This window comes from Salvelinus namaycush, chromosome 12, assembly GCF_016432855.1.
Source record: "Salvelinus namaycush isolate Seneca chromosome 12, SaNama_1.0, whole genome shotgun sequence".
In the NCBI taxonomy this organism is placed as follows: domain Eukaryota; kingdom Metazoa; phylum Chordata; class Actinopteri; order Salmoniformes; family Salmonidae; genus Salvelinus; species Salvelinus namaycush.
This window is the reverse complement of record NC_052318.1, coordinates 17720501-17743718: the sequence shown is the minus strand read 5'-3', so window position 1 is coordinate 17743718 and position 23218 is coordinate 17720501. Positions and strand designations below refer to the sequence as shown.

At 42.7% G+C, this 23218-nt stretch overlaps 1 pseudogene; it reads left to right on the top strand.

The window, feature by feature from the left end:
* Window positions 1-407: 407 nt before the first annotated feature.
* Window positions 408-22248, top strand: LOC120056975 (annotated as a pseudogene).
* The last annotated feature ends 970 nt before the right edge of the window (window positions 22249-23218 follow it).

Sequence of the window (23218 nt, the reverse complement as noted above, 5' to 3'; positions counted from 1 at the left end):
GACATTTTCTTAAGGTGACCTACTTTATCGGCGACTACTAGTAGTTGTAGTCAAAACACTGTTGTAGTCCATTTAATTGATTCCTGATTTATTGATTGATTGATCTGACTATCCATGACTTATTGGTACATATTTTTTTTTTAATTAGTTCTTTATTTTATGCAAGTAAAAAAAACGATTTAATGGGTGGTATGTCAAAACTAACATGACGAACACTGAACAACTTTATTTTCTGACCTTCACACTTACAGCCTGCCACCTACATTGATATTCATATTATATCGTGTGTTGATTGAATTTTTTAAATTTTAAATAATTTACATTTATCGCTCTCATTCCTTTCTCTCACATGACTTGTTGGTGGGTATCACATGATTTATTCACTGTGAGGATACAGTGTGAAGAGAATGGCTGCATTCTTACAGTGGAGACGATTTGTATGTTTGATAAAGAGACAGTGAAGGACGCTGGATATAATGGGAAAAACGTAGTTCTCCCCTTCGGCATATCGGCTTGTGACTCGGGCCGGGGCCACATCATTCTTGGAGATATCCTTTCAGTGTTTTCCATGATGTGAACAGCCTAGCTAGCTATTGCTCGCTAACTTGCTGCACAGACACCCCTCCCTGCAAGCAGTCTGTCTAAGCAAGTGAGCTAATAATGCTTCCCAGCTAGTTCCAAGTAAGGAAATTATGAATAATGATTTAGCTAGTTAAATAGTAACATTTGAGTTGGCTAGTATGCTAGCTGACGTTAGCAAACAGCCAGGACATGAGCCTTTTTTAGTTAACTAGGTAAGAAGTTAGCCTAGGTGCCAGTCTGAGAAATTAGCTTGAAGGGAGTGAATCAAAAATATTAGACTGGCTTTCAAAGGCACAATCAACTGAATCAATGGCCCTGTTCAAATAGCCCCTTAAAAAGTACTGATGCACCAAGTCTGGAACCAAAAAGACCCTGAATCTTCTACTCCCAAGCCATAAGACTGCTAAATAGTTAATTAAATAGTTTACAATAGCTACCTGGACTGTCTGCTTTGACCCTTTTTGCACAAATTCTTTTGACTCATCACATATGCTAGGGCTGTTCAACTACACTGCTCAAAAAAATAAAGGGAACACTTAAACAACACAATGTAACTCCAAGTCAATCACACTTCTGTGAAATCAAACTGTCCACTTAGGAAGCAACACTGATTGACAATAAATTTCACATGTTGTTGTGCAAATGGAATAGACAAAAGGTGGAAATTATAGGCAATTAGCAAGACACCCCCAATAAAGGAGTGATTCTGCAGGTGGTGACCACAGACCACTACTGGCCTGTCTCCTGGTAGCGCCTCCATGCTCTGGACACTACGCTGACAGACACAGCAAACCTTCTTGCCACAGCTCGCATTGATGTGCCATCCTGGATGAGCTGCACTACCTGAGCCACTTGTGTGGGTTGTAGACTCCGTCTCATGCTACCACTAGAGTGAGAGCACCGCCAGCATTCAAAAGTGACCAAAACATCAGCCAGGAAGCATAGGAACTGAGAAGTGGTCTGTGGTCACCACCTGCAGAATCACTCCTTTATTGAGGGTGTCTTGCTAATTGCCTTTAATTTCCACCTTTTGTCTATTCCATTTGCACAACAGCATGTGAAATTTATTGTCAATCAGTGTTGCTTCCTAAGTGGACAGTTTGATTTCACAGAAGTGTGATTGACTTGGAGTTACATTGTGTTGTTTAAGTGTTCCCTTTATTTTTTTGAGCAGTGTATATTCTTAAGGGGCCAGATTTGAAAAAGGTTATTTATGGGGGGACAGACATTATTTAAATATATATAAATAACTTTTCTTTGGTGTGTACTTTGTTATAATTAAAAATATATTTTTTTACCCCTTTATCCCCAATTTTGTGGGATCCAATTGGAAGTTACAGTCTTGTCCCATCGCTGCAACTCCCGTACAGACTCGGGAGAGGCGAAGGTCGAGAGCCGTGCGTCCTCCGAAACACAACCCAGCCAAGCTGCACTGCTTCTTGACACAATGCCCACTTAACCCGGAAGCCAGCCACACCAATGTGTCGGAGGAAACACTGTACGTACACCTGGCGACCATGTCAGCGTGCATTGCGCCCGGCCCACCACAGGAGTCCGCTAGTGCACGATGGGACAAGGGCTGCTGTTCAAACTCATAAAAGACACACCCTCACTTACCCTCCTCGCCTTATGCCCTTGTGGGAATCCCCATCGCCATCTTGGAGGGCGGTCCAACTGATTAGCCAAGCAAGGGAATTTTGCAACGTAAGCCCCTCAGCCCTCGTTTTTAGTTGAGTTTGCGTGTGTACAATTATGTTCACTCCGGGGCCTGAAACGCCCCATAATTACATTTACAACTTTACAACTTAAAAACAACATCAATGGAGAAGTCAACATACAAGTGTAAGTAAAAACAAATGAAAATAAGTTAGAAATTGTGCTACTAATGCACATAACTGCACAAATACATCTCGTAAAAAGTAAATATGTTTTTGTTTGCTTATCTTTTGGAAATTGTAGATTTGAAAACATTTTCCTTCATCAGAAGTTTCAGCTAAGCAGGCTAACGTTAGTTAGCTAATTCATTTGCTAGTTATCATACAGTAGGCGTATATTAATAATTATATATTTAATATAAGTAGACATGCACTCATAATTGACTGTAGCGCATATAATGCACCCATATGTTACTGGTGGCTGAAAACACAAATTCATCACAGGATGAACGAGTGATGAATTTCCGGCCAAGGGTGGTCCTCCCTTGCCCTGAAAGTGTATACTCGTCAGACGTCATGAAACGTCATCAGAAGTGTCCACTTAATTTGAGGGCTGAGGGGATGTCTTTTAAGTATTTGGACCGCAACCAAAAACATCCCTGCCGGCCAAACCCTCCCCTAACCCAGACGACGCTGGGCCAATTGTGCACCGCCCCATGGGTCTCCCGGTCGCGGCCGGCTGTGACAGAGCCTGGTCTCGAACCAGGATCTCTACACTCGCACAGGCCGGCCAGACATTTTCTACATGGGATTACTCTTCCTAGGACCAGTATAAAAAACAATGTACAAACAATTATAATTTTATAAAGCACTTATTAAAATGAAATGTTAAAATTCATTTTAAGTGCTTAAGATTAGCCTAATTCAGTGTATCAAATTGTTTAAATAATGTAACACATTTGTACTTTTAACACAGTTGACCTGCATCACATTAAGGCATTTATACTTTCCTGTCTGTTTTACATACATAGCTTGACAATTTAGTTTTTATTCACACATAGGAAACCTTTTATGCATGGCATATCTCAGTTGACCAACATCACATTCGGCTCCATTTTCTATTTCTTTATCATTTCATTATTTTCTCTGTCTTGTTCTGTTGTTTTTTTACACATAGAAACCTTTTATGCAAGGCGTATCTCAGTTGACTATCTTTTGTGGAGAAGTCTCTCTCTTACGGGTCCCTATAACAAACTGCACCACCTCTGTGGGGACTTAATCTCATTGCGATGTTTACTTTCAGTTGATCTAAAAACTCAGGCATCACTGGAGTGATCTGTACTGATGATGACTGAATATAGTGGTGGGGTGTAGGGACACGGAGTGTTTTTGTTTGGGCTCAAATCAGAGAAGAAAATAACACTTATTTTGAAAATACGTTTTTAAATCACGTCAATAATCGTTTTATCCCTCCCCTCAGAGTGCGAATTGCACTATGACATTCGGCGTGGTCTCTTGCGTTTTATGAGACTAATAATAAAGATGTCATTTAAACTGTAAAAATGAATTAACTTTTAATGTGGCATGAAGACAACCAGACATAATATTTTCATCTGGTTGTCAAACAAATTACTTCAAAAAGTAGTCTGTGCTTTTTAATGTTCTTCCACTCCAAAATAAGCCCAGCATCCAAACTGCATGTATACTCGTGCCATTTGATGAATGGAAATGGACATCTGTTACAAAACACCAAACCGTGTGCCTAATGACATTCAGCCTGAAAAGTTGGGACACTGAAATGGGGCTGAAAGTGTCCTGAGAAAATGGGATGGTCACCCTAACACTCACGGTAAATTTACTAGACTAGGCCACAGTGTGTATTACCATGAACTTCAAATAGGCCTAGCGGGAGCCAGTCATGTAGTGGTAAAAAATAGGTAAACTCTGGAAAAAAAATCTGAAAAAGATGGGTAAAAGGCATTACCTTCCACTAGGCCTGCACCACTGCCGGTAGTCAACCCTCTCAGCCGAGGCAATTTTACCCACATGAACACACGCAGAACATGTAGCCTACATTCAATGTAATACATGAGTTGAATCAAAACATGTTTTACACCCTAGTTCATCAGTTGTCCATAATTCATGAGTTAATGCTTGGAGTCTTCACAGATCCTGTGACTTAAAACACTACCTTTCTTTCCTTACATGAATAATATTTATGACAGTGTTAGGCTATTTATCATTGTTAAGCATCTAACAATTGAATTAGAACATTGAACTTAAACCCTGTACGAATCCTGGATCGTCGAGATCTCTGTAAGATGCACTGTAAGTGTAACTATGCCTATGTAATAGTTCATGATGTTTCACTGTGAAAACAGTTCTCTTGGGTACACAAATCCAAAATAATGTAGGCCTATGCCATTACAAACTCGAAAGCTTCTAACCGAATGTTAAGCTCTTCTAACTGAAATAGTCACCTTATAGGCCTACTGTCATTTAATAATAAAGCAAAATAAATGGTTGACTACTTCTGGGCACAGAGAACACCAGTACCCGCATGCAACTGAAAAACAAAGCAATGAGCGCCTTTAACAGCTGACTGACAAAAGCAAAATGTCTGTCCTTGAGTTGTTCTTGTCTATTAATATTCTATATTATTTCATGTTTTGTGTGGACCCCATGAAGAGTAGCTGCTGCTTTTGCAACAGCTAATGGGATCCTAATCAAATACCCAAATGATAAGTGTAATGCATTGGAATAAAGGCATATGCTACTTTTATTAAAACGTCTTGACGCTAGGGGTCAGATTTTTTTAATAACGTTACCAAGGTAAACGGACTATTTCTCAGGTCCAGATCGTAGAATATGCATATAATTTACAGATTAGGATAGAAAACACTCCAAAGTTTCCAAAACTGTCAAAATATTGTCTGTGAGTATAACAAAACTGATTCTGCAGGCGAAAACCTGAGAAATTCTAACCCGGAAGTGATAATTGTTTTTAAAAATCTGTGTTTCCTGGCCTGTCTTTCTTCCATTTAAAGGGGTATCAACCAGATTCCTTTTCCAATGGCTTCCTCGGGCTGTGACCAGGCTTTAGACATAGTTTCAGGCTTTTATTTGGAAAAAATTGCGAGATTTTTCAAAAGTAGTCAGGTGTCCTCTGAATAGTTCCTGCGCGCGAGAGGGGAGCTCTCCATTTTCTTTTTCTCTCTTATTGAATAGGTTACGGTCCGGTTGAAATATTATCGATTATGTTTGTTAAAAACAACCTGAGGTTTGATTATATAAAAAATATTGAAATGTTTCTACGACCATTACGGATACTTTTTGGAATGTTCGTCGAACGGAACGAGGCTTTGGTTTTCTGAACATAACGCGCAACCCAAATGGCGTTTTTTTGTTATAAAAGTAATATTTATCGTACAAAAATAACATTTGTTGTGTAACTGGGAGTCTCGTGAGTGCAAACATCCGAAGATTATCAAAGGTAAGCGATTAATTTTATTGCTTTTCTGACTTTTGTGACCAAGCTAATATAAGGCTAACTGTTCTAGCATTGATTGATACACTCACAAAAGCTTAGATTGCTTTCGTTGCATAGCATATTTTCAAAATCTGACACGATAGGTGGATTAACAACAAGCTAAACTGTGTTTTGGTGTATTTCACTTGTGATTGCATGATTATAAATATTTTTTGTAATATTTTTGAATCTGATACGTCTGGGAATTTTCTTCTGCCTTTCAGCACCGGAACGAGGCTGTAGTTTTCTGAACATAACGCGCAACCCAAATGGCCTTTTTTTGCTATAAAAGTAATATTTATCGAACACAATAAATGTTATTTTTGTAACTGGGAGTCTCGTGAGTGCAAACATCCGAAGATTATCAAAGGTAACCGATTAATTTTATTGCTTTTCTGACTTTCGTGACCATGCTAATTTGGGGCTAGCTGTTCTAGCATTGATTGATACACTCACAAAAGCTTGGATTTCTTTCTCTGTAAAGCATATTTTCAAAATCTGACAGGATAGGTGGATTAACAACAAGCTAAACTGTGTTTTGGTATATTTCACTTGTGATTGCATGATTATAAATATTTTTAGTAATATTTTGCGCCCTGCAATTCAGCGGTTGTTTAGGAAAATGATCCCGTAAAAGGGATCCGTGCGCAGAGAAGTTATTAAGGACGCATGGCAAACAAATGGAGAAAATGAGGAAATACAAAGGAACATCTATATGTAAAGGAGCTTAGCTGAGGCCTAAATTCAGCACTACTGAGTGGACAGTGCCGTCACAGAAATAAATGGTTTAACAAGGGATGTCAAACTCATTCCATGAAGGGCCTGGTGTCTGCAAGTTTTAGATTTTTCCTTTCAATCAAGCCCTAGACAACCAGGTGTGTGGAGTTCCTTACTTATTAGTGACCTTAATTCATCAATCAAGTACAAAGGAATAGCAAAAGCACGCAGCCACTCGGCCCTCTGTGGAATAAGTTTGACACCTGTGGTTTAAACCATGGCTTAGATGTGGGTGTGTTTGTTTCATTAGGAAGCTTTTATTTCCATATTTATCACTGTAAAACATATTTACCACTACATTTTAGACAAATAGGAGAATTACTAAATTAGCATTATTTAAATCCCCCCTCAAGTTGGAATGTTCTTGCATTTAGGGGAGCTAACGTCTCATTCAGGAGATCTGAGCCCCCCCTGGCTCCCTCCATGTAGTCCCAAATTTAAAGTCCATTCAATTGATTGAAGACGTTACTTAAGAACAAACATCTGAAACATCTGAACTCCACATCAAGCTTTTTCGCTAGATATGTTTTGTCTTTCTTGTCGCGGCAATTGCAGAGAAAAGCAACTATCTCCTCCCTAACCTCACATGGCCTGCTCTTTTGAGAGGTTTATTACCTTTGCTTAGCCATTGAACGTTATAATGTAAAAGTAGGCTAGATCATGATGCTCAGCAGACTACGAAACAAGCGATGTTGCAGGCTAGATGATGATCGGATAAAGTTGATGAAATCCATAACTCCATGGTGTTAACTCACCGCTGAGTTAAGCGCAAAGCACACTGGTGTATCAATCAGGCAGTGTAGTGATCTCATCTTCCTTAAAAGAGCTGATAGGCGGGTAGACATACCCTGTACCCCTTTAAACAACTCTGATTGGCTGTAACTGGTATGTTGGATGATGTTACGTTCCCCAGTTTCTGTGTTGTATTTGAGTGTGTGTGTTTCAGGAGATAGATTCCTGAAAACTCCCCAAGCAGCTGATTGGTCGACCCCAGGCTAATTGATGATTGGAGAGCTGACCCCGCCCCCTCGTCAAGAAGCAGCTGACTCTAATCACCATTGCCACCAGAAGATTTAAAAGCCAGTGTTCTGTTCAGAAGAAGGGAGATCATGAGAAAGATTAGAGAGAGAGAGATTTTTTTGCTGGAGAAGTAGATTGTGATATAGTGTTGGTTGTTTAACAGAAAGTGTGGTATGTAATGTGTTAGTTGTTGTTGGTAGCAGCTTTGATATGTTATGTGTTTGTTGCTTTGTCAAAGCTTCTTTAGTAGCCTGAGTTAGTTTACTCAGTTTTGTTGTAAAGTGTTTGTGAAATTGTTAATAATTATTCTGTTTCATTTGTTCCCAGGGGGGAAGGGGAAGGCACTTAGGGAGTGCTTAGGCAAGAGGCCCGAGGGCATACATATACCCGTAGTATATTCAATGTCTAGGCACACTAGGTAAGACCTGGGCGGACCACCCCCTGTATTTTGGTTAGGGCACCAGGTGGTGCTAAGTTAGGTAAGTTAAGTGGGTAGGCAGGTTAGATAGGAGAGGGGGAGCTTTGATATTTACTTTCTTTCCTTTGGTTCCGTCCAGCCCCTTTTCCCCATATTACCGTGTAGGAAATAAATCCTAGTAACGGTAAATTCTGCCTTTGTTGTCCTTTCTCGCTTCACGGAGAGTTGAGTTGCAGCAGGGCGTTGCGTTCCCTCTTTTTAGAGGCGTGCGTAACAGATGATATAGAGGGGATTCGATTAATCTTGCCCGGGCACCCGTTTAGGCGTGTGTTGCACCGGCTTAAAGTTGATTGCATTCGTCGGCTCAAAACAAAAGTGACATAGGTTAGCACGTGGACTATGAGTAGGATTCCGTGTTTTCACATGGGAAAAGTGATTGCTTTTGATAATATGCCTTCCCAATGGAAACTAGTTTGAAAATTTGAACATATATTTTATGAATGCTGGATCATGCTGCCTTGTTGACAACATAACCAAGCGGCGCAGATTGCTGTTCAATTTGAGCAGAGCGCTCCTCCCTCACCAACTTCGCCCAGTTACGTGACAGGACAGTTCAACCCGGGCCAGTTTAATAGAAATCTACCATTGATTGACAGCACTTAATGGGCGGGACTACAGGAAAACCGATTATCCCATTGGAGAATATTGAATGAGGGCTCCTTTTGGCACTAAACGTCAGATAAAAAAAATATGCAAAAAGTATATATGTTTATTTACTGGCTTATTTCTCAAAACAAATTTTCACTTTGTCATTATGGGGTATTGTGTGTAGATCGGTGAGGAAAAAACATATATTTAGTAAATTTTGAATTCAGGCTGTAACAACAAAATGTGGAATAATTCTTTCTGAAGGCACTGTATACAGTTGAAGTCGGAAGTTTACATACACCTTATCCAAATACATTTAAACTCAGTTTTCACAATTCCTAACATTTAATCCTAGTAAAAATTCCCTGTCTTAGGTCAGTTAGGATCACCATTTTATTAAAAAAATGTGAAATGCCAGAATAGTAGTAGAGAGAATGATTTATTTCAGCTTTTATTTCTTTCATCACATTCCCAGTGGGTCAGAAGCTTACATACACTCAATTAGTATTTGGTAGCATTGCCTTTAAATTGTTTAACTTGGGTCAAATGTTTCGGGTAGCCTTCCACAAGCTTCCCACAATAAGTTGGGTGAATTTTGTCCCATTCCTCCTGACAGAGCTGGTGTAACGGAGTCAGGTTTGTAGGCCTCCTTGCTAGCACACATTTTTAAAGTTCTGCCCACAAATTTTCTATAGGATTGAGGTCAGGGCTTTGTGATGGGCACTCCAATACCTTGACTTTGTTGTCCTTAAGCCATTTTGCCACAACTTTGGAAGTATGCTCGGGGTCATTGTCCATTTGGAGACCCTTTTGCGACCAAGCTTTAACTTCCTGACTGATGTCTTGAGATGTTGCTTCAAAATATCCACATCATTTTCCTACCTCATGATGCCATCTATTTTGTGAATTGCAACAGTCTTTCCTGCAGCAAATCACCGCCACAACATGATGCTTCCACCCCCGTGCTTCACGGTTGGGACGCGGTTCTTCGGCTTGCAAGCCTCCCCCTTTTTCCTCCAAGCATAACTATGGTCATTATGGCCAAACAGTTCTATTTTTGTTTCATCAGACCAGAGGACATTTCTCCAAAAAGTACGATCTTTGTCCCCATGTGCAGTTGCAAACCGTAGTCTGGCTTTTTTATGGTGGTTTTGGAGCAGTGGCTTCTTCCTTGCTGAGCGGCCTTTCAGGTTATGTTGATATAGGACTCGTTTTACGGTGGATATAGATACTTTTGTACCTGTTTCCTCCAGCATCTTCACAAGGTCCTTTGCTGTTCTGGGAATGATTTGCACTTTTTGCACTAAAGTACGTTCATCTCTAGGAGACAGAACGCATCTCCTTTCTGAGTGGTATGACGACTGCGTGGTTCTATGGTGTTTATACTTGCGTACTATTGTTTGTACAGATGAACGTGGTACCTTCAGGCGTTTAGAAATTGCTCCCAAGGATGAACCAGACTTGTGGAGGTCTACAATTTCTTTCTGAGGTCTTGGCTGATTTCCTGAGATTTTTCCATGATGTCAGAGGCACTGAATTTGAAGTTAGGCCTTGAAATACATCCACAGGTACACCTCCAATTGACTCAAATGATGTCAATTAGCGTATCAGAAGCTTCTAAAGCCATGAATATACATTTATGGAATTTTCCAATCTGTTTAAAGGCACAGTCAACTTAGTGTATGTAAACTTCTGACCCACTGGAATTGTGATACAGTGAATTTTATAAGTGAAATAATCTGTCTGTAAACAATTGTTGGGAAATGCACGTGTGTCATGCACAAAGTAGATGTCCTAACCGACTTGCCAAAACTATAGTTTGTTAACAAGAAATTGTGGAGTGGTTGAAAAACGAGTTTTAATGACTCCAACCTAAGTGTATGTAAACTTCCAACTTCAACTGTATGTACATAGCTACCTCAATTAACTCGGGCCCCCGCTTATATAGCCAATTTATCGTTACTCATTGTGTATTTATTCCTCGTGTTATTATTTTTCAATTATTTATTTATTTTTTCCCTCTGCAGTGTTGGGAAGGGCCTGTAAGTAAGCATTTCACTGTTGTTCTACACCTGTTTACAAAGCATGTGACAAATAACATTTTATTTGATGTACAGTAATGCCGTGGAAGGCTTGCTTACACTAGTCCAGTCATGTCACAATATATTATGTGCTAGCCATAAGACTAAGAAGAGTACGTATTTACATTGCTTGTACATTACTCTTCTTAGTCCTATGGCTAATGATATACATTTTGAGAGTGTTCGAACAGGGTATTGCCTTTGTAATTGTCTCCTCTATCCCTAACTCCATGCAAATGGACATTTGTCTCTCCTGATCTATATTGATGCTTCCTTGACCCAGAATAAATTGCATATGGATGGTCAGATATGGTTTTTGACACGCTCACTACAGTTGTCCTCCTTTCAGGCTTACAAGCTGCGAGTGACCCACCTGTACCAGCTCAAGCAGCACAGCATTTTGGTCTCGGTTGGGCAGGACGAGCAAGGAATTAACCCCCCGGTAAGAACATTTGTAGGATGTATTTAATACATACTATCAAAAAAAGAGTGTTAGTTATTTGTGAACTGTTATTAAAAACCTAGCTGTTTCCCAGGTGAAGGTATGGAATCTGGACAAGCGAGACAGCGGGAATCCTCTGTGTACCAGAATATTCCCAGCTATTCCTGGGAACAAGCCAACAGAGGTGTCCTGCCTCACTGTACACGAGAACCTCAACTTTATGACCATTGGTAAGCGGCATTTCTTCAGCGCTACCTATCAGTCGGCTATAGTTTAGATTTGGGTTTGACATTTGTTTTTGCTCCCCATAAATCTATAATCCCCATGTCCTTGCAGGCTTCACAGATGGCAGTGGTGTTAACAAAGGGTGACATCACTCGGGACAGGCACAGTAAAACCCTGACACTGCATGAGGGCACCTGTCCAATCACGGGCCTCGCTTTCCGTCAGCAGGGCAAGGTCAATCACCTATTTGTTGCCACTCTGGAAAAAGTCCATGTAAGTAATTAGAGTCTTCCAATGCCACTCTAAGTGAAGTCCTTACAATCGCTTTTGAGATCAATTTCAATTCAGGATATTAATGTAAATTACAATAAAGGTGCCACATATTTTTAATGAGGATTTGAATTGATAGATTGGAAATGGCATTGACCCCAAGCCTGCCACCATACTACTATTCCCTTGGAGCATAAGCACTAACTTACTTCTGTTTCATTTGGTGTTGTCTTCCCCCCCATGACTAGTGCTACACTTTGACGGTGAAAGAGTACCCTAAACTGGAGCTGGACACTCACGGCTGTGCGCTGCGTTGCTCCGCGCTCACAGACCCCTACCAGGACTCCCAGTTCATCGTCGCGGGGGACGGGTGTGTGTACCTTTACCAGCCCAACGAACGGGGGCCCTGTTTCGCATTCGACGGGCACAAGCTGTTGGCCTACTAGCACCGGGGATACCTCCTGCTGCTCACCATGAACACCAAGTCTCCCAACAAGTAAGAACACCTCCCTCAGATGCTGGCACAGCAACCATTTCTATTGAGCGGGTCCCCTAAGGTTCAAGGCCAGGGTCAGTCTTTATTTATTGCAACAATGAAACAACAATTCATTTTATTCTAAATCAATTTATATGGAAGTGGACAAATGCAGAAGGTTGTATTTTCAACCAAACCACCCATGCATATTTGCAGGTGATATAACTATATTAACTCCTTTGACAATGTATTGAATGCAAGTTCTGTACTCAGGTCTGAATTTGGGAGCAGAGAGATGTCTCCGTCGGAGAAGCAAACCTTGACTATCTACGACCTGGACAACAAGTTCATTGCCTACAGCGCTTCCTTTGACGACATCATCGAAGTTCTGGCCGAATGGGGCTCCTTCTACATCCTGACTCGGGACGGAAAGATGTTTGTGCTGCAGGAGAAAGACACTCAGACCAAGCTAGAGGTGAGGCCAAAGTGCACTGACTGACGTCATGCCTTCTTTTCCCCTCAAACGTATTATGTTAAACTCTGTATCGGATTGAACTGGAAACTGGAGGGCAACAGGTTTTAGATCCCAGGTATCGTTTACTGCCGTTGTGCCATTGAGTAAGGCACTTAACTCTTCAATCTGTCTTTAGATGCTATTCAAGAAGAATCTGTTTGTGATGGCCATAAACTCTGCTAAGAGTCAGCACTTAGACACGGACGGGCTGTCTGAGATCTTCAGGCAGTATGGTGACCACCTCTACGTGAAGGGGGACCACGACGGCGCCATCCAACAGTACATCCGGTAATGCTCACCCAGGGGTTGATGTATCTAACTTCAACTTCATAATACATAGTTAATAATGATAAATAAGATTTATATGCAGGATTTAAGTCGCTTCAAGCTCATGTCATAGATGCTGATATAGTTCATATTAAACCTGGGATTTTACAGAAAAGTAATCCCATAGAGTTGGGATTGTATAACATCAATAAGGAAATGTAGAATGTATATAAACTCAGCAAAAAAAGAAACTCTTTCAAAGATAATTACAAAAAATCCAAATAATTTCACAGATCTTCATTGTAAAGGGTTTAAACACGGTTTCCCATGCTTGTTCAATGAACCATAAACAATTAATGAACATGCACCTGTGGAATGGTCATTAAGACACTAACATCTTACAGACGGTAGGCAATTAAGGTCACAGTTATGAAAACCTAGGACACTAAAGAGGTCTTTCTACTGACTCTGAAAAACACCAAAAGAAAGATGCCCAGGGTCCCTGCCCATCTGCATGAACATGCCTTAGGCATGCTGCAAGGAGGCATGAGGACTGCAGATGTGGCCAGGGCAATACATTGCAATGTCTGTACTGTGAGACGCCTAAGACAGCTCTACAGGGAGACAGGACGGACAGCTGATCGTCCTTGCAGTGGCAGACCACGTGTAACAACACCTGCACAGGATCGGTACATCCGAACATCACACCTGCGGGACAGGTACAGGATGGCAACAACAACTGCCCGAGTTACACCAGGAATGCACAATCCCTCCATCAGTGCTCAGACTGTCCGCAAAAGGCTGAGAGAGGCAGGACTGAGGGCTTGTAGGCCTGTTGTAAGGCAGGTCCTCACCAGACATCACCGGCAACAACGTTGCCTATGGGCACAAACCATCCGTCGCTGGACCAGACAGGCCTGGCAAAAAGTGCTCTTCACTGACGAATCGCGGTTTTGTCTCACCAGGGGTGATGGTCAGATTCGTGTTTATCGTCAGAGGAATGAGCGTTACACCTAGGCCTGTACTCTGGAGCGGGATCGATTTGGAGGTGGAGGGTCCATCATGGTCTGGGGGTGGTTTGTCATAGCATCATCGGACTGAGCTTGTTGTCATTGCAGGCAATCTCAACGCTGTGCATTACAGGGAAGACATCGTCCTCCCTCATGTGGTACCCTTCCTACAGGCTCACCCTGACATGACCCTCTAGCATGACAATGCCACCAGCCATACTGCTCGTTCTGTGCATGATTTCCTACAAGACAGGAATGTCAGGGTTCTGCCATGGCCAGCGAAGAGCCCGGATCTCAATCCCATTGAGCACGTCTGGGACCTGTTGGATCGGAGGGTGAAGGCTAGGGCCATTCCCCCCAGAAATGTCCGGGAACTTGCAGGTGCCTTGGTGGAAGAGTGGGGTAACATCTCACAGCAAGAACTGTCAAATCTGGTGCAGTCCATGAGGTGGAGATGCACTGCAGTACTTAATGCAGCTGGTGGCTACTGACTGTTACTTTTGATTTTGACCCCCCCCTTTGTTCAGGGACACATTATTCAATTTCTGTTAGTCACATGTCTGTGGAACTTGTTTAGTTTATGTCTCAGTTGTTGAATCTGGTTATGTTCATACAAATATTTACACATGTTAAGTTTGCTGAAAATAAATGCAGTTGACAGTGAGAGGACGTTTTCTTTTTTTGCTGAGTTTATATTCACTTTGTAGTGTCTTTGGTACGCAGAAAAAGTGACCAGTAGTTAATGTTAATTGAAACCACTTGGATTTTGTTTTATGGGTGTTGTGCTTACAGTACTTACAGCTACCGACCGTTGTCTTATCCAATCAAGTCCTGTTGACATGATCAACAAGCAACATTCACTAATTCTTAAGCATTTCTGTCATTTGGAATCTTGTTGGTGATATGTGAGAGGAAGTCAGTGTTTCCCCTACCTTTGTATAGGCATTGTGGGCTCTCCCAACATGTTGGTATCAGAGAAAAACAATGGATAGGGAACCCTAGAGGTGTTTAATTAAGAGAGAGAATGTGTTTTGTGTTCCAACAATGAGTAGAGGAGCTGCCTAAAATATGTACTGAATGTGGACAGAAGGCAGCACCAAAAGCCTGTGCCGTTGTCTTCCATCATATGTCTGTTGAAAACGCAACTTCTCTGCCCTCTCTCCCTCAGCACGATCGGGAAGCTCGAGCACTCTTACGTGATACGTACGTTTCTGGATGCTCAGCGGATCCACAACCTGACGGCCTACCTGCAGGCTCTGCACCGGAAGTCACTGGCCAATGCCGACCACACCACCCTGCTTCTCAACTGCTACACCAAGCTCAAAAACAGCTTAAGCTTGAAGAGTTCATCAAGGTTAGCATTTAAACAATAAACCAAGGGTTGGTCTCCAACTCCGGTCCAGGGCAGTTAGCTGTGTGTGAAGGTTTTCGTTCCGGGCCTTCAGATAATCATGGTCCAGACTAAAGTCTGGGATTAGTTGAGTAGTTGGAGGTGTGTTAGTGATGGCTTGGAACAAAAGCATACACACCCAGTTGCTCTTAAGGACTAGAGTCATTGCCCTGAGAAGGATTTTGGGTTAGAAACTGATGATAGTAATAATAATATATGCCATTTAGCAGACGCTTTTATCCAAAGCGACTTAGTCATGTGTGCATACATTTTTATGTATGAATGGCCCCGAGAATAGACATTGAATCCACAGATATGTACAACATTATGCATGTATGGTCTCCCAGCGCTCTGACATAATTTCATTTCCCCTTCGACCCCCTTCAGAGCAGCGAGAGCGAGGTCCAGTTCGACGTAGAGATTGCCATCAAGGTGCTGCGCCAGGCAGGCTACCACAGTCACGCAGTCTTCCTGGCCGAGAGGCACCAGCACCACGAGTGGTACTTGAAGATCCAGCTGGAGGACTTGAAGGTAATAGAGATTAGAAAGTAGTAGAGGATGTAGTATTGTTAAGATCAGCCTTCTGGGCTAGATATACAGTGGGGCAAAAACATATTTAGTCAGCCACCAATTGTGCAAGTTCTCCCACTTAAAAAGAAGATAGAGGCCTGTAATTTTCATCATAGGTACACTTCAACTATGACAGACAAAATGAGAAAAAAAATCCAGAAAATCACATTGTAGGATTTTTTATGAATTTATTTGCAAATTATGGTGGAAAATAAGTATTTGGTCACTTACAAACAAGCAAGATTTCTGGCTCTCACAGACCTGTAACTTCTTATTTAAGAGGCTCCTCTGTCTTCCACTCGTTACCTGTATTAATGGCACCTGTTTGAACTTGTTATCAGTATAAAAGATACCTGTCCACAACCTCAGTCACACTCCAAACTCCACTATGGCCAAGACCAAAGAGCTGTCAAAGGACACCAGAAACAAAATTGTAGACCTGCACCAGGCTGGGAAGACTGAATCTGCAATAGGTAAGCAGCTTGGTTTGAAGAAATCAACTGTGGGAGCAATTATTAGGAAATGGAAGACATACAAGACCACTGATAATCTCCCTCGATCTGGGGCTCCACGCAAGATCTCACCCCGTGGGGTCAAAATGATCACAAGAACGGTGAGCAAAAATCCCAGAACCACACGGGGGGACCTAGTGAATGACCTGCAGAGAGCTGGGACCAAAGTAACAAAGCCTACCATCAGTAACACACTACGCCGCCAGGGACTCAAATCCTGCAGTGCCAGACGTGTCCCCCTGCTTAAGCCAGTACATGTCCAGGCCCGTCTGAAGTTTGCTAGAGAGCATTTGGATGATCCAGAAGAAGATTGGGAGAATGTCATATGGTCAGATGAAACCAAAATATAACTTTTTGGTAAAAACTCAACTCGTCGTATTTGGAGGACAAAGAATGCTGAGTTGCATCCAAAGAACACCATACCTACTGTGAAGCATGGGGGTGGAAACATCATGCTTTGGGGCTGATTTTCTGCAAAGGGACCAGGACGACTGATCCGTGTAAAGGAAAGAATGAATGGGGCCATGTATCGTGAGATTTTGAGTGAAAACCTCCTTCCATCAGAAAGGGCATTGAAGATGAAACGTGGCTGGGTCTTTCAGCATGACAATGATCCCAAACACACCGCCCGGGCGAAGGAGTGGCTTCGTAAGAAGCATTTCAAGGTCCTGGAGTGGCCTAGCCAGTCTCCAGATCTCAACCCCATAGAAAATCTTTGGAGGGAGTTGAAAGTCCGTGTTGCCCAGCAACAGCCCCAAAACATCACTGCTCTAGAGGAGATCTGCATGGAGGAATGGGCCAAAATACCAGCAACAGTGTGTGAAAACCTTGTGAAGACTTACAGAAAACGTTTGATCTCTGTCATTGCCAACAAAGGGTATATAACAAAGTATTGAGAAACTTTTGTTATTGACCAAATACTTATTTTCCACCATCATTTGCAAATAAATTCATTAAAAATCCTACAATGTGATTTTCTGGATTTTCTTTTCTCATTTTGTCTGTCATAGTTGAAGTGTACCTATGATGAAAATTACAGGCCTCTCTCATATTTTTAAGTGGGAGAACTTGCACAATTGGTGGCTGACTAAATACATTTTTGCCCCGCTGTATAGACATCAGGTCCCCCCTAGCTCACATGGCCTATCTGACAGATCTCTTAATCTTGTCCCTGATAAAATACGCTAGGTGAGCTTTGAGTCCGTCTCAGGCTGTTGGACAATGTTGAAATGAGCAGCAAAGGGGGCGGGGTAGCCTAGTGGTTAGAGTGTTGGACTAGTAACCGAAAGGTTGCAAGATCGAATCCCCGAGCTGACAAGGTAAAAATCTGTCGTTCTGCCCCTGAACAAGGCAGTTAACCCACTGTTCCTAGGCCATCATTGAAATAAGAATGTGTTCTTAAAACTGACTTGCCTAGTTAAATTAAGGTAAAATAAATGTAATTTGATGGTATATAGATAGAAATAAACAATAAATGATGTTGCTATGAATGAAGGCTTCCCCAGGATGTTGCATTACTGAAATTCAGAGTGAAAATCTACATTAAGGATAGTTTTAACATCCTTGAGCAGCAGGGTGTTGTGGTAGGCGTTGGCCAGAGACTTCTGGTGTAGAGCCTGCAGGTTGGCTGTCAGGTTTTAGACCCGCTGAGCATCCAGAAACGTACGTATCTCGTAAGAGGGCTCGAGCTTCCCGATCGTGCTGAGGGAGAGAGGGCAGAGAAGTTGCGTTTTCAACAGACATATGATGGAAGACAACGGCACAGGCTTTTGGTGCTGCCTTCTGTCCACATTCAGTACATATTTTAGGTAGCTCCTCTACTCCAATTGTTGGATCACAAAACCCATTCTCAAATGACAATTTATGATTATAATTGGACAAAGAGCCTCTTCCCCTACCCTTGGGTAAAGTCAATCCGATTTGAACAACCCTTTACCGAAATTCAAACCCCTTTGTCTTCCTCTGTTCCATACAGAACTACGAGGAGGCCTTGCGCTACATTGGGCGACTTCCCTTCGAGCAGGCAGAGAGCAACATGAAGCGCTACGGCAAGACCCTGATGCACCACGTCCCCGAGGGCACCACGCTGCTCCTCAAGGGCCTGTGTACCGACTACCAGCCCAGCTGGGACACCACGGTCAGAGACAGCCTGGACAGAGGCCCGGTGGCAGCCAACAAGGTCAGCCGGTTAGCCGTTAGCGGTTAACAGCTACATCCCCCGGGCAGCTGATTAGTCTAGCAGCATTAGCACTTTGGATATGAGATCCTTTCCCTAATTAAAATGGCTTTATCAATTTAGTCGAAGACAAGTAATACAGCTTATATTGATAAGGATGGTACTATTTATTATGGTTATAATGATCAACTTATGGTAAAATGCATATTTCATGGTAATAGTAATAACACTACTCATTGTAGTGGTCAGAACCTGGTGATATCAGGATGCAGGATGGGACATAAACCTAACAACTTCAATGATTAATTTCTCTGAACAGGGGAAATATACCATCACCAAATTCACTGAGAATACATTACAGAGGATGAAGACACAATACTCTGAGCCGCAGCTCTATACTACTTGTCTGACATAAAGAACTGATATTGTATACTCGTTGCTGGTGTGGGGGGGTCCGTGGGTGGCTTATGACAATTTATTTAGATTCCTTACTCATTGTTAGGAAAAAGTTTGGTTCAAATCGGATGTTAGATACTATATTTATTGAATATCATATGAACCACAAGCATTTCGCTACACTCGCAATAACATCTGCTAACCATGTGTATGTGACCAATAAAATTTGATTTGAATCCTATAAATTAAAATGGCCAATTTGGGTGCAATCAATTAGCTGAATTCTTTTGATTTAATTATATTTCAACAAAATAATGTTGCAGGAATGCTAATCGGATCCATTTCTAACTACATAAATGATTTTAAAACAATCTGAGATGGTGGGTGTCATGGCTTGCTGAAATTGCATGGAACGACCCTGTACCTTTATCTCCCAGGCCAATTCAGAGGAGTTCATCCCTGTGTTCGCTAATAACCCGCGGGAGCTAAGGGCCTTCCTGGAGCACATGATCGAGGTGGAGCCCTTCTCCTCTCAGGGGGTGTACGACACGCTGCTAGAGCTACGGCTGCAGGACTGGGCACATGAACAAGACCCTGAGGTGATGGAAACACACACACGTGTACTGAAAACCGCCATGTGTTCACGCAAACAACCTAAACTTGTATAGATATACAAAATGTTACAAATGAAATATTAGATGACGTACCTGCAGCCTAAATGACTTTGAATTAAGATTTCAGAATAAACACATTTCCTCAACTTGTAGTGTCACCAATTCATGTTAAACTATTTCTATGTGTTTTGTCTTGAGTATCAAACGTTTTATTTTTGTCCGGTCTGACTGTCTTTCTATTTTTGCTGGTAGAGGAAGAAGGTCCTGCAGGGGGCAGCACTGTCCTTGCTGAGGAGCGACAACACCGTATTTGACAAGGCCCTCGTCCTGTGCCAGATGCACAACTTCAAAGAAGGGGCCCTGTACCTCTATGAGAAGGGCAAGCTGTGAGTTCCTGTCTCTGAACCTTTGCAGTCAGAAACACTTCAAATTCCAATATTTCTGCTTCTCCCTGAAGTGTGCATTCGGTGACTCCACCTCGTGGATTTAAAACCATGGAATTGGTGTAGCCGGATTGTCTACCATATAACACCCAGATCCAATGCTTTAAAATCTGATGGAGAGTGAACAAGTGCAGACTATGGGGACATCATTGGTATGTACTGATATAATTATCAATGATGTCATTTGAATGATGTTGTTGATGATGTCATTCTCTCTCTAGGTACCAGCAGATCATGCACTACCACATGCAGAACGAGGAGTATGGCAAAGTGGTGGAGGCCTGCAAGCGCTACGGTGACCAGGAAGTGTGCCTGTGGGAGCAGGCGCTGGGCTATTTTGCCTGCAAAGAGGAGAACTGCAAGGCCTACATCAGCTAAGTCCTGCAGCACATCGACCAGAACAATCTGATGCCTCCCTTATTGGGTAAGCTGGTGGCCATTTTTTTCAGTATTTCTCCTTCTCTGTAGATGAAGACTGGGGCTTTCTGTAGGGATTTCCCTAGTAGTCACTGTCTGAATTCTTTCAGACCTCACCAACTTAAAAGAAACTAAAGTGTTCTTTGCAATTTTCTGCATCCACTTCCTTCCTGTTATTGAATGTCTCACTAGCTAGAGTGTTTCTGTTCTGTTTTGACTGCGTGGCTAACCTCAAATCAATATATGAAAAACGAGTACTGATTTATTTCTGTCATATGCGTACATTCATGATAAACATGCCAGTTGCTGGGTTAAGTAATCTATAGGTCTTTATAAGTTAATAGGAAAAGTAATCGGAGCATGATAACAGAGTTTGAGAATTTTATTGGGCACTGATGCTAAGTTTTGTGTGTATGTATGTGCTTGTGTGCTTGTCTATGCGCGTGTTAGTCCACAGTGGTGCAGACGCTGGCACACAACTTCACGGCCACGCTGTCAGTCATCAAGGACTACCTCATCAACAAGCTGCAGAGGGAGACGCAGCAGATCGAGGACGACGAGCGCAAGATCCGCCAGTACCGTGAGGAGACGGCCCACCTCCGCACCAAGATCCAGGAGCTCAGAAGCAGGTGAGGGAGAGGAAAATCATAGCCAAAGTCCAGTCCAAAAACAAACCCTATCCCCTAGAGCTGGGTCATGTTCACAACTGGAGTTTCCTCCATATTCCATCCATCCAGTTCTTTGACATCTATGTGGAGTGGAGGCTAAGGGCAGTTTTAGTCCTGCGCACTAAGATACACAAGCACATTCTAAATTTGTTTGATGGCTGAACTGATTTCGATGTATTTTTTTTGTTTCTCTCACCACCTCTTTTCTCACAAGTGCAAAGATTTTCCAGAAGACCAAATGCAGCATGTGTAACAGCCCCCTCATGCTGCCCTCTTTTCACTTCCTGTGCAGTCCACTAGCACTGCTTTGAAAGCTATGCCGAGAGCTAGCTAGAGTGTTCCACTTGCACACCGGAAAACCGCAAGGTCATGGAAATGCTGCGTGACCAGAAGCGAGACCTACACGACCACTTCACCAGACAGGTGGAACACACACACATTTAAATACTATATTTAAATCACAAATCAAATTGACATTAAAAAAGGATCCAAACATTTCAAAGGTCTCTGTATGCATGGCACTCAAGGGTACAGAAAGCACCTCCTTCTCCAAACAGCTAGGCTGTCTACGACAGCTGAAACAGTACAGTACCTAGCCAACTGCTTTGCCCATAATCTGGAGGCCACGCACTGTAAGCCTGTGTACGTGGCCGAGACTGTCAAATATCAGCGGCACCAGCTTGCACCTACACCTGAGGTTGTCCAAGCGTGCCATGAGTGGCTGGTATTTAAGAAGCTTGTCGGCAAAGGCCTGCTCCATGTTTTTGTATTTGGCACATAGGAAAAAACATCAACAACATCGAACCAGCGTCCTCTTACACAAGAATGTTTATGGATTTGTGCTGATGGTGAGACTACCTGTCTCACCTCGCTGGCTATCAGGTTGACAAGGCGGTCATGTCTAGCAATGTACAAATCACTGTATGGACAGCAATCATTCACAACATGGGCAGTGTACTCCATTACATTTGACTTCTGTAGAATACATGGTTTGCAGGGTCCCAGAGTGCTAGATTATATACTATGGTGGAAAATTGCAAGGTTATGTTATAATACCTTTATTGCATCAAATGGTTGTTTTTATGCAACAGATGGAGTATTCTTATAACTATTGTGTGTGTGTTCTACTGAGGATGGGTCTCTGGGAGATAACACTGACAGGAGATTTACGATGTCTTTTGGGTGATTAAACCTAGAGAGACCACATTCCAGAGCATGAGTTAATGTTTCTGTTCTATATGGTACCAGGGAGAGATGACCCCAGGCCAGACCCTGGTCTGTACACAAAGATGACTGTTTTTACAGCAGATACTGTCTACCCCCAAACATCAATAATGCCTTTAATACACTTCTCTTCAAGGTGATGGCCTCAAATTTGCAGTTTGTGGTTGGTGTGTAGCGGGGTGCGTAATTGGTGGCAGAGAAGTCAGGCGCAGGAGAGAAGAACTGGGTAATAACCAGAGATTTAATAGCAAAACCAACGGCATCCAGAACAACAAGATAAATGGGCACAAAAATAACCCGTCGTGCGCTCACGGGGAACGTGCACAAGCGCTACAATAAACAATCCCACACAAAGACATGGGGGGAACAGAGGGTTAAATACACAACAAGCAAATGAGGGAATTGAAACCAGGTGTGTGGAAAAACAAGACTAAACAAATGGAAAATGAAAAGTGGATCGACGATGGCTCGAACAAGGAGAGGACCCGACTTCAGCGGAAGTCGTGGCAGTGCGCACCGACGCCGGCCTCGGGGACGACCCGGAGGGCGACGCGCAGGGCAATCCGGACGGAGACGGTGGAACTCCCGCAGCATTGAAGGGTCCAACACGTCCTCCACCGGAACCCAGCACCTCTCCCCCGGACCGTACCCCTCCCACTCCACGAGGTACTGAAGGCCCCTCGCCCGACGCCTCAAATCCAGTATAGAACGAACGGAGTACGCCGGGGCCCCCTCGATGTCCAGAGGGGGAGCAGGAACCTCCCGCACCTCAGGCTCCTGGAGCGGGCCAACCACCACCGGCCTGAGGAGAGACACATGGAACGAGGGGTTAATACGGTAATCAGGGGGAAGCTGTAACCTATAAGAAACCTCGTTCACTCTCCTCAGGACTTTA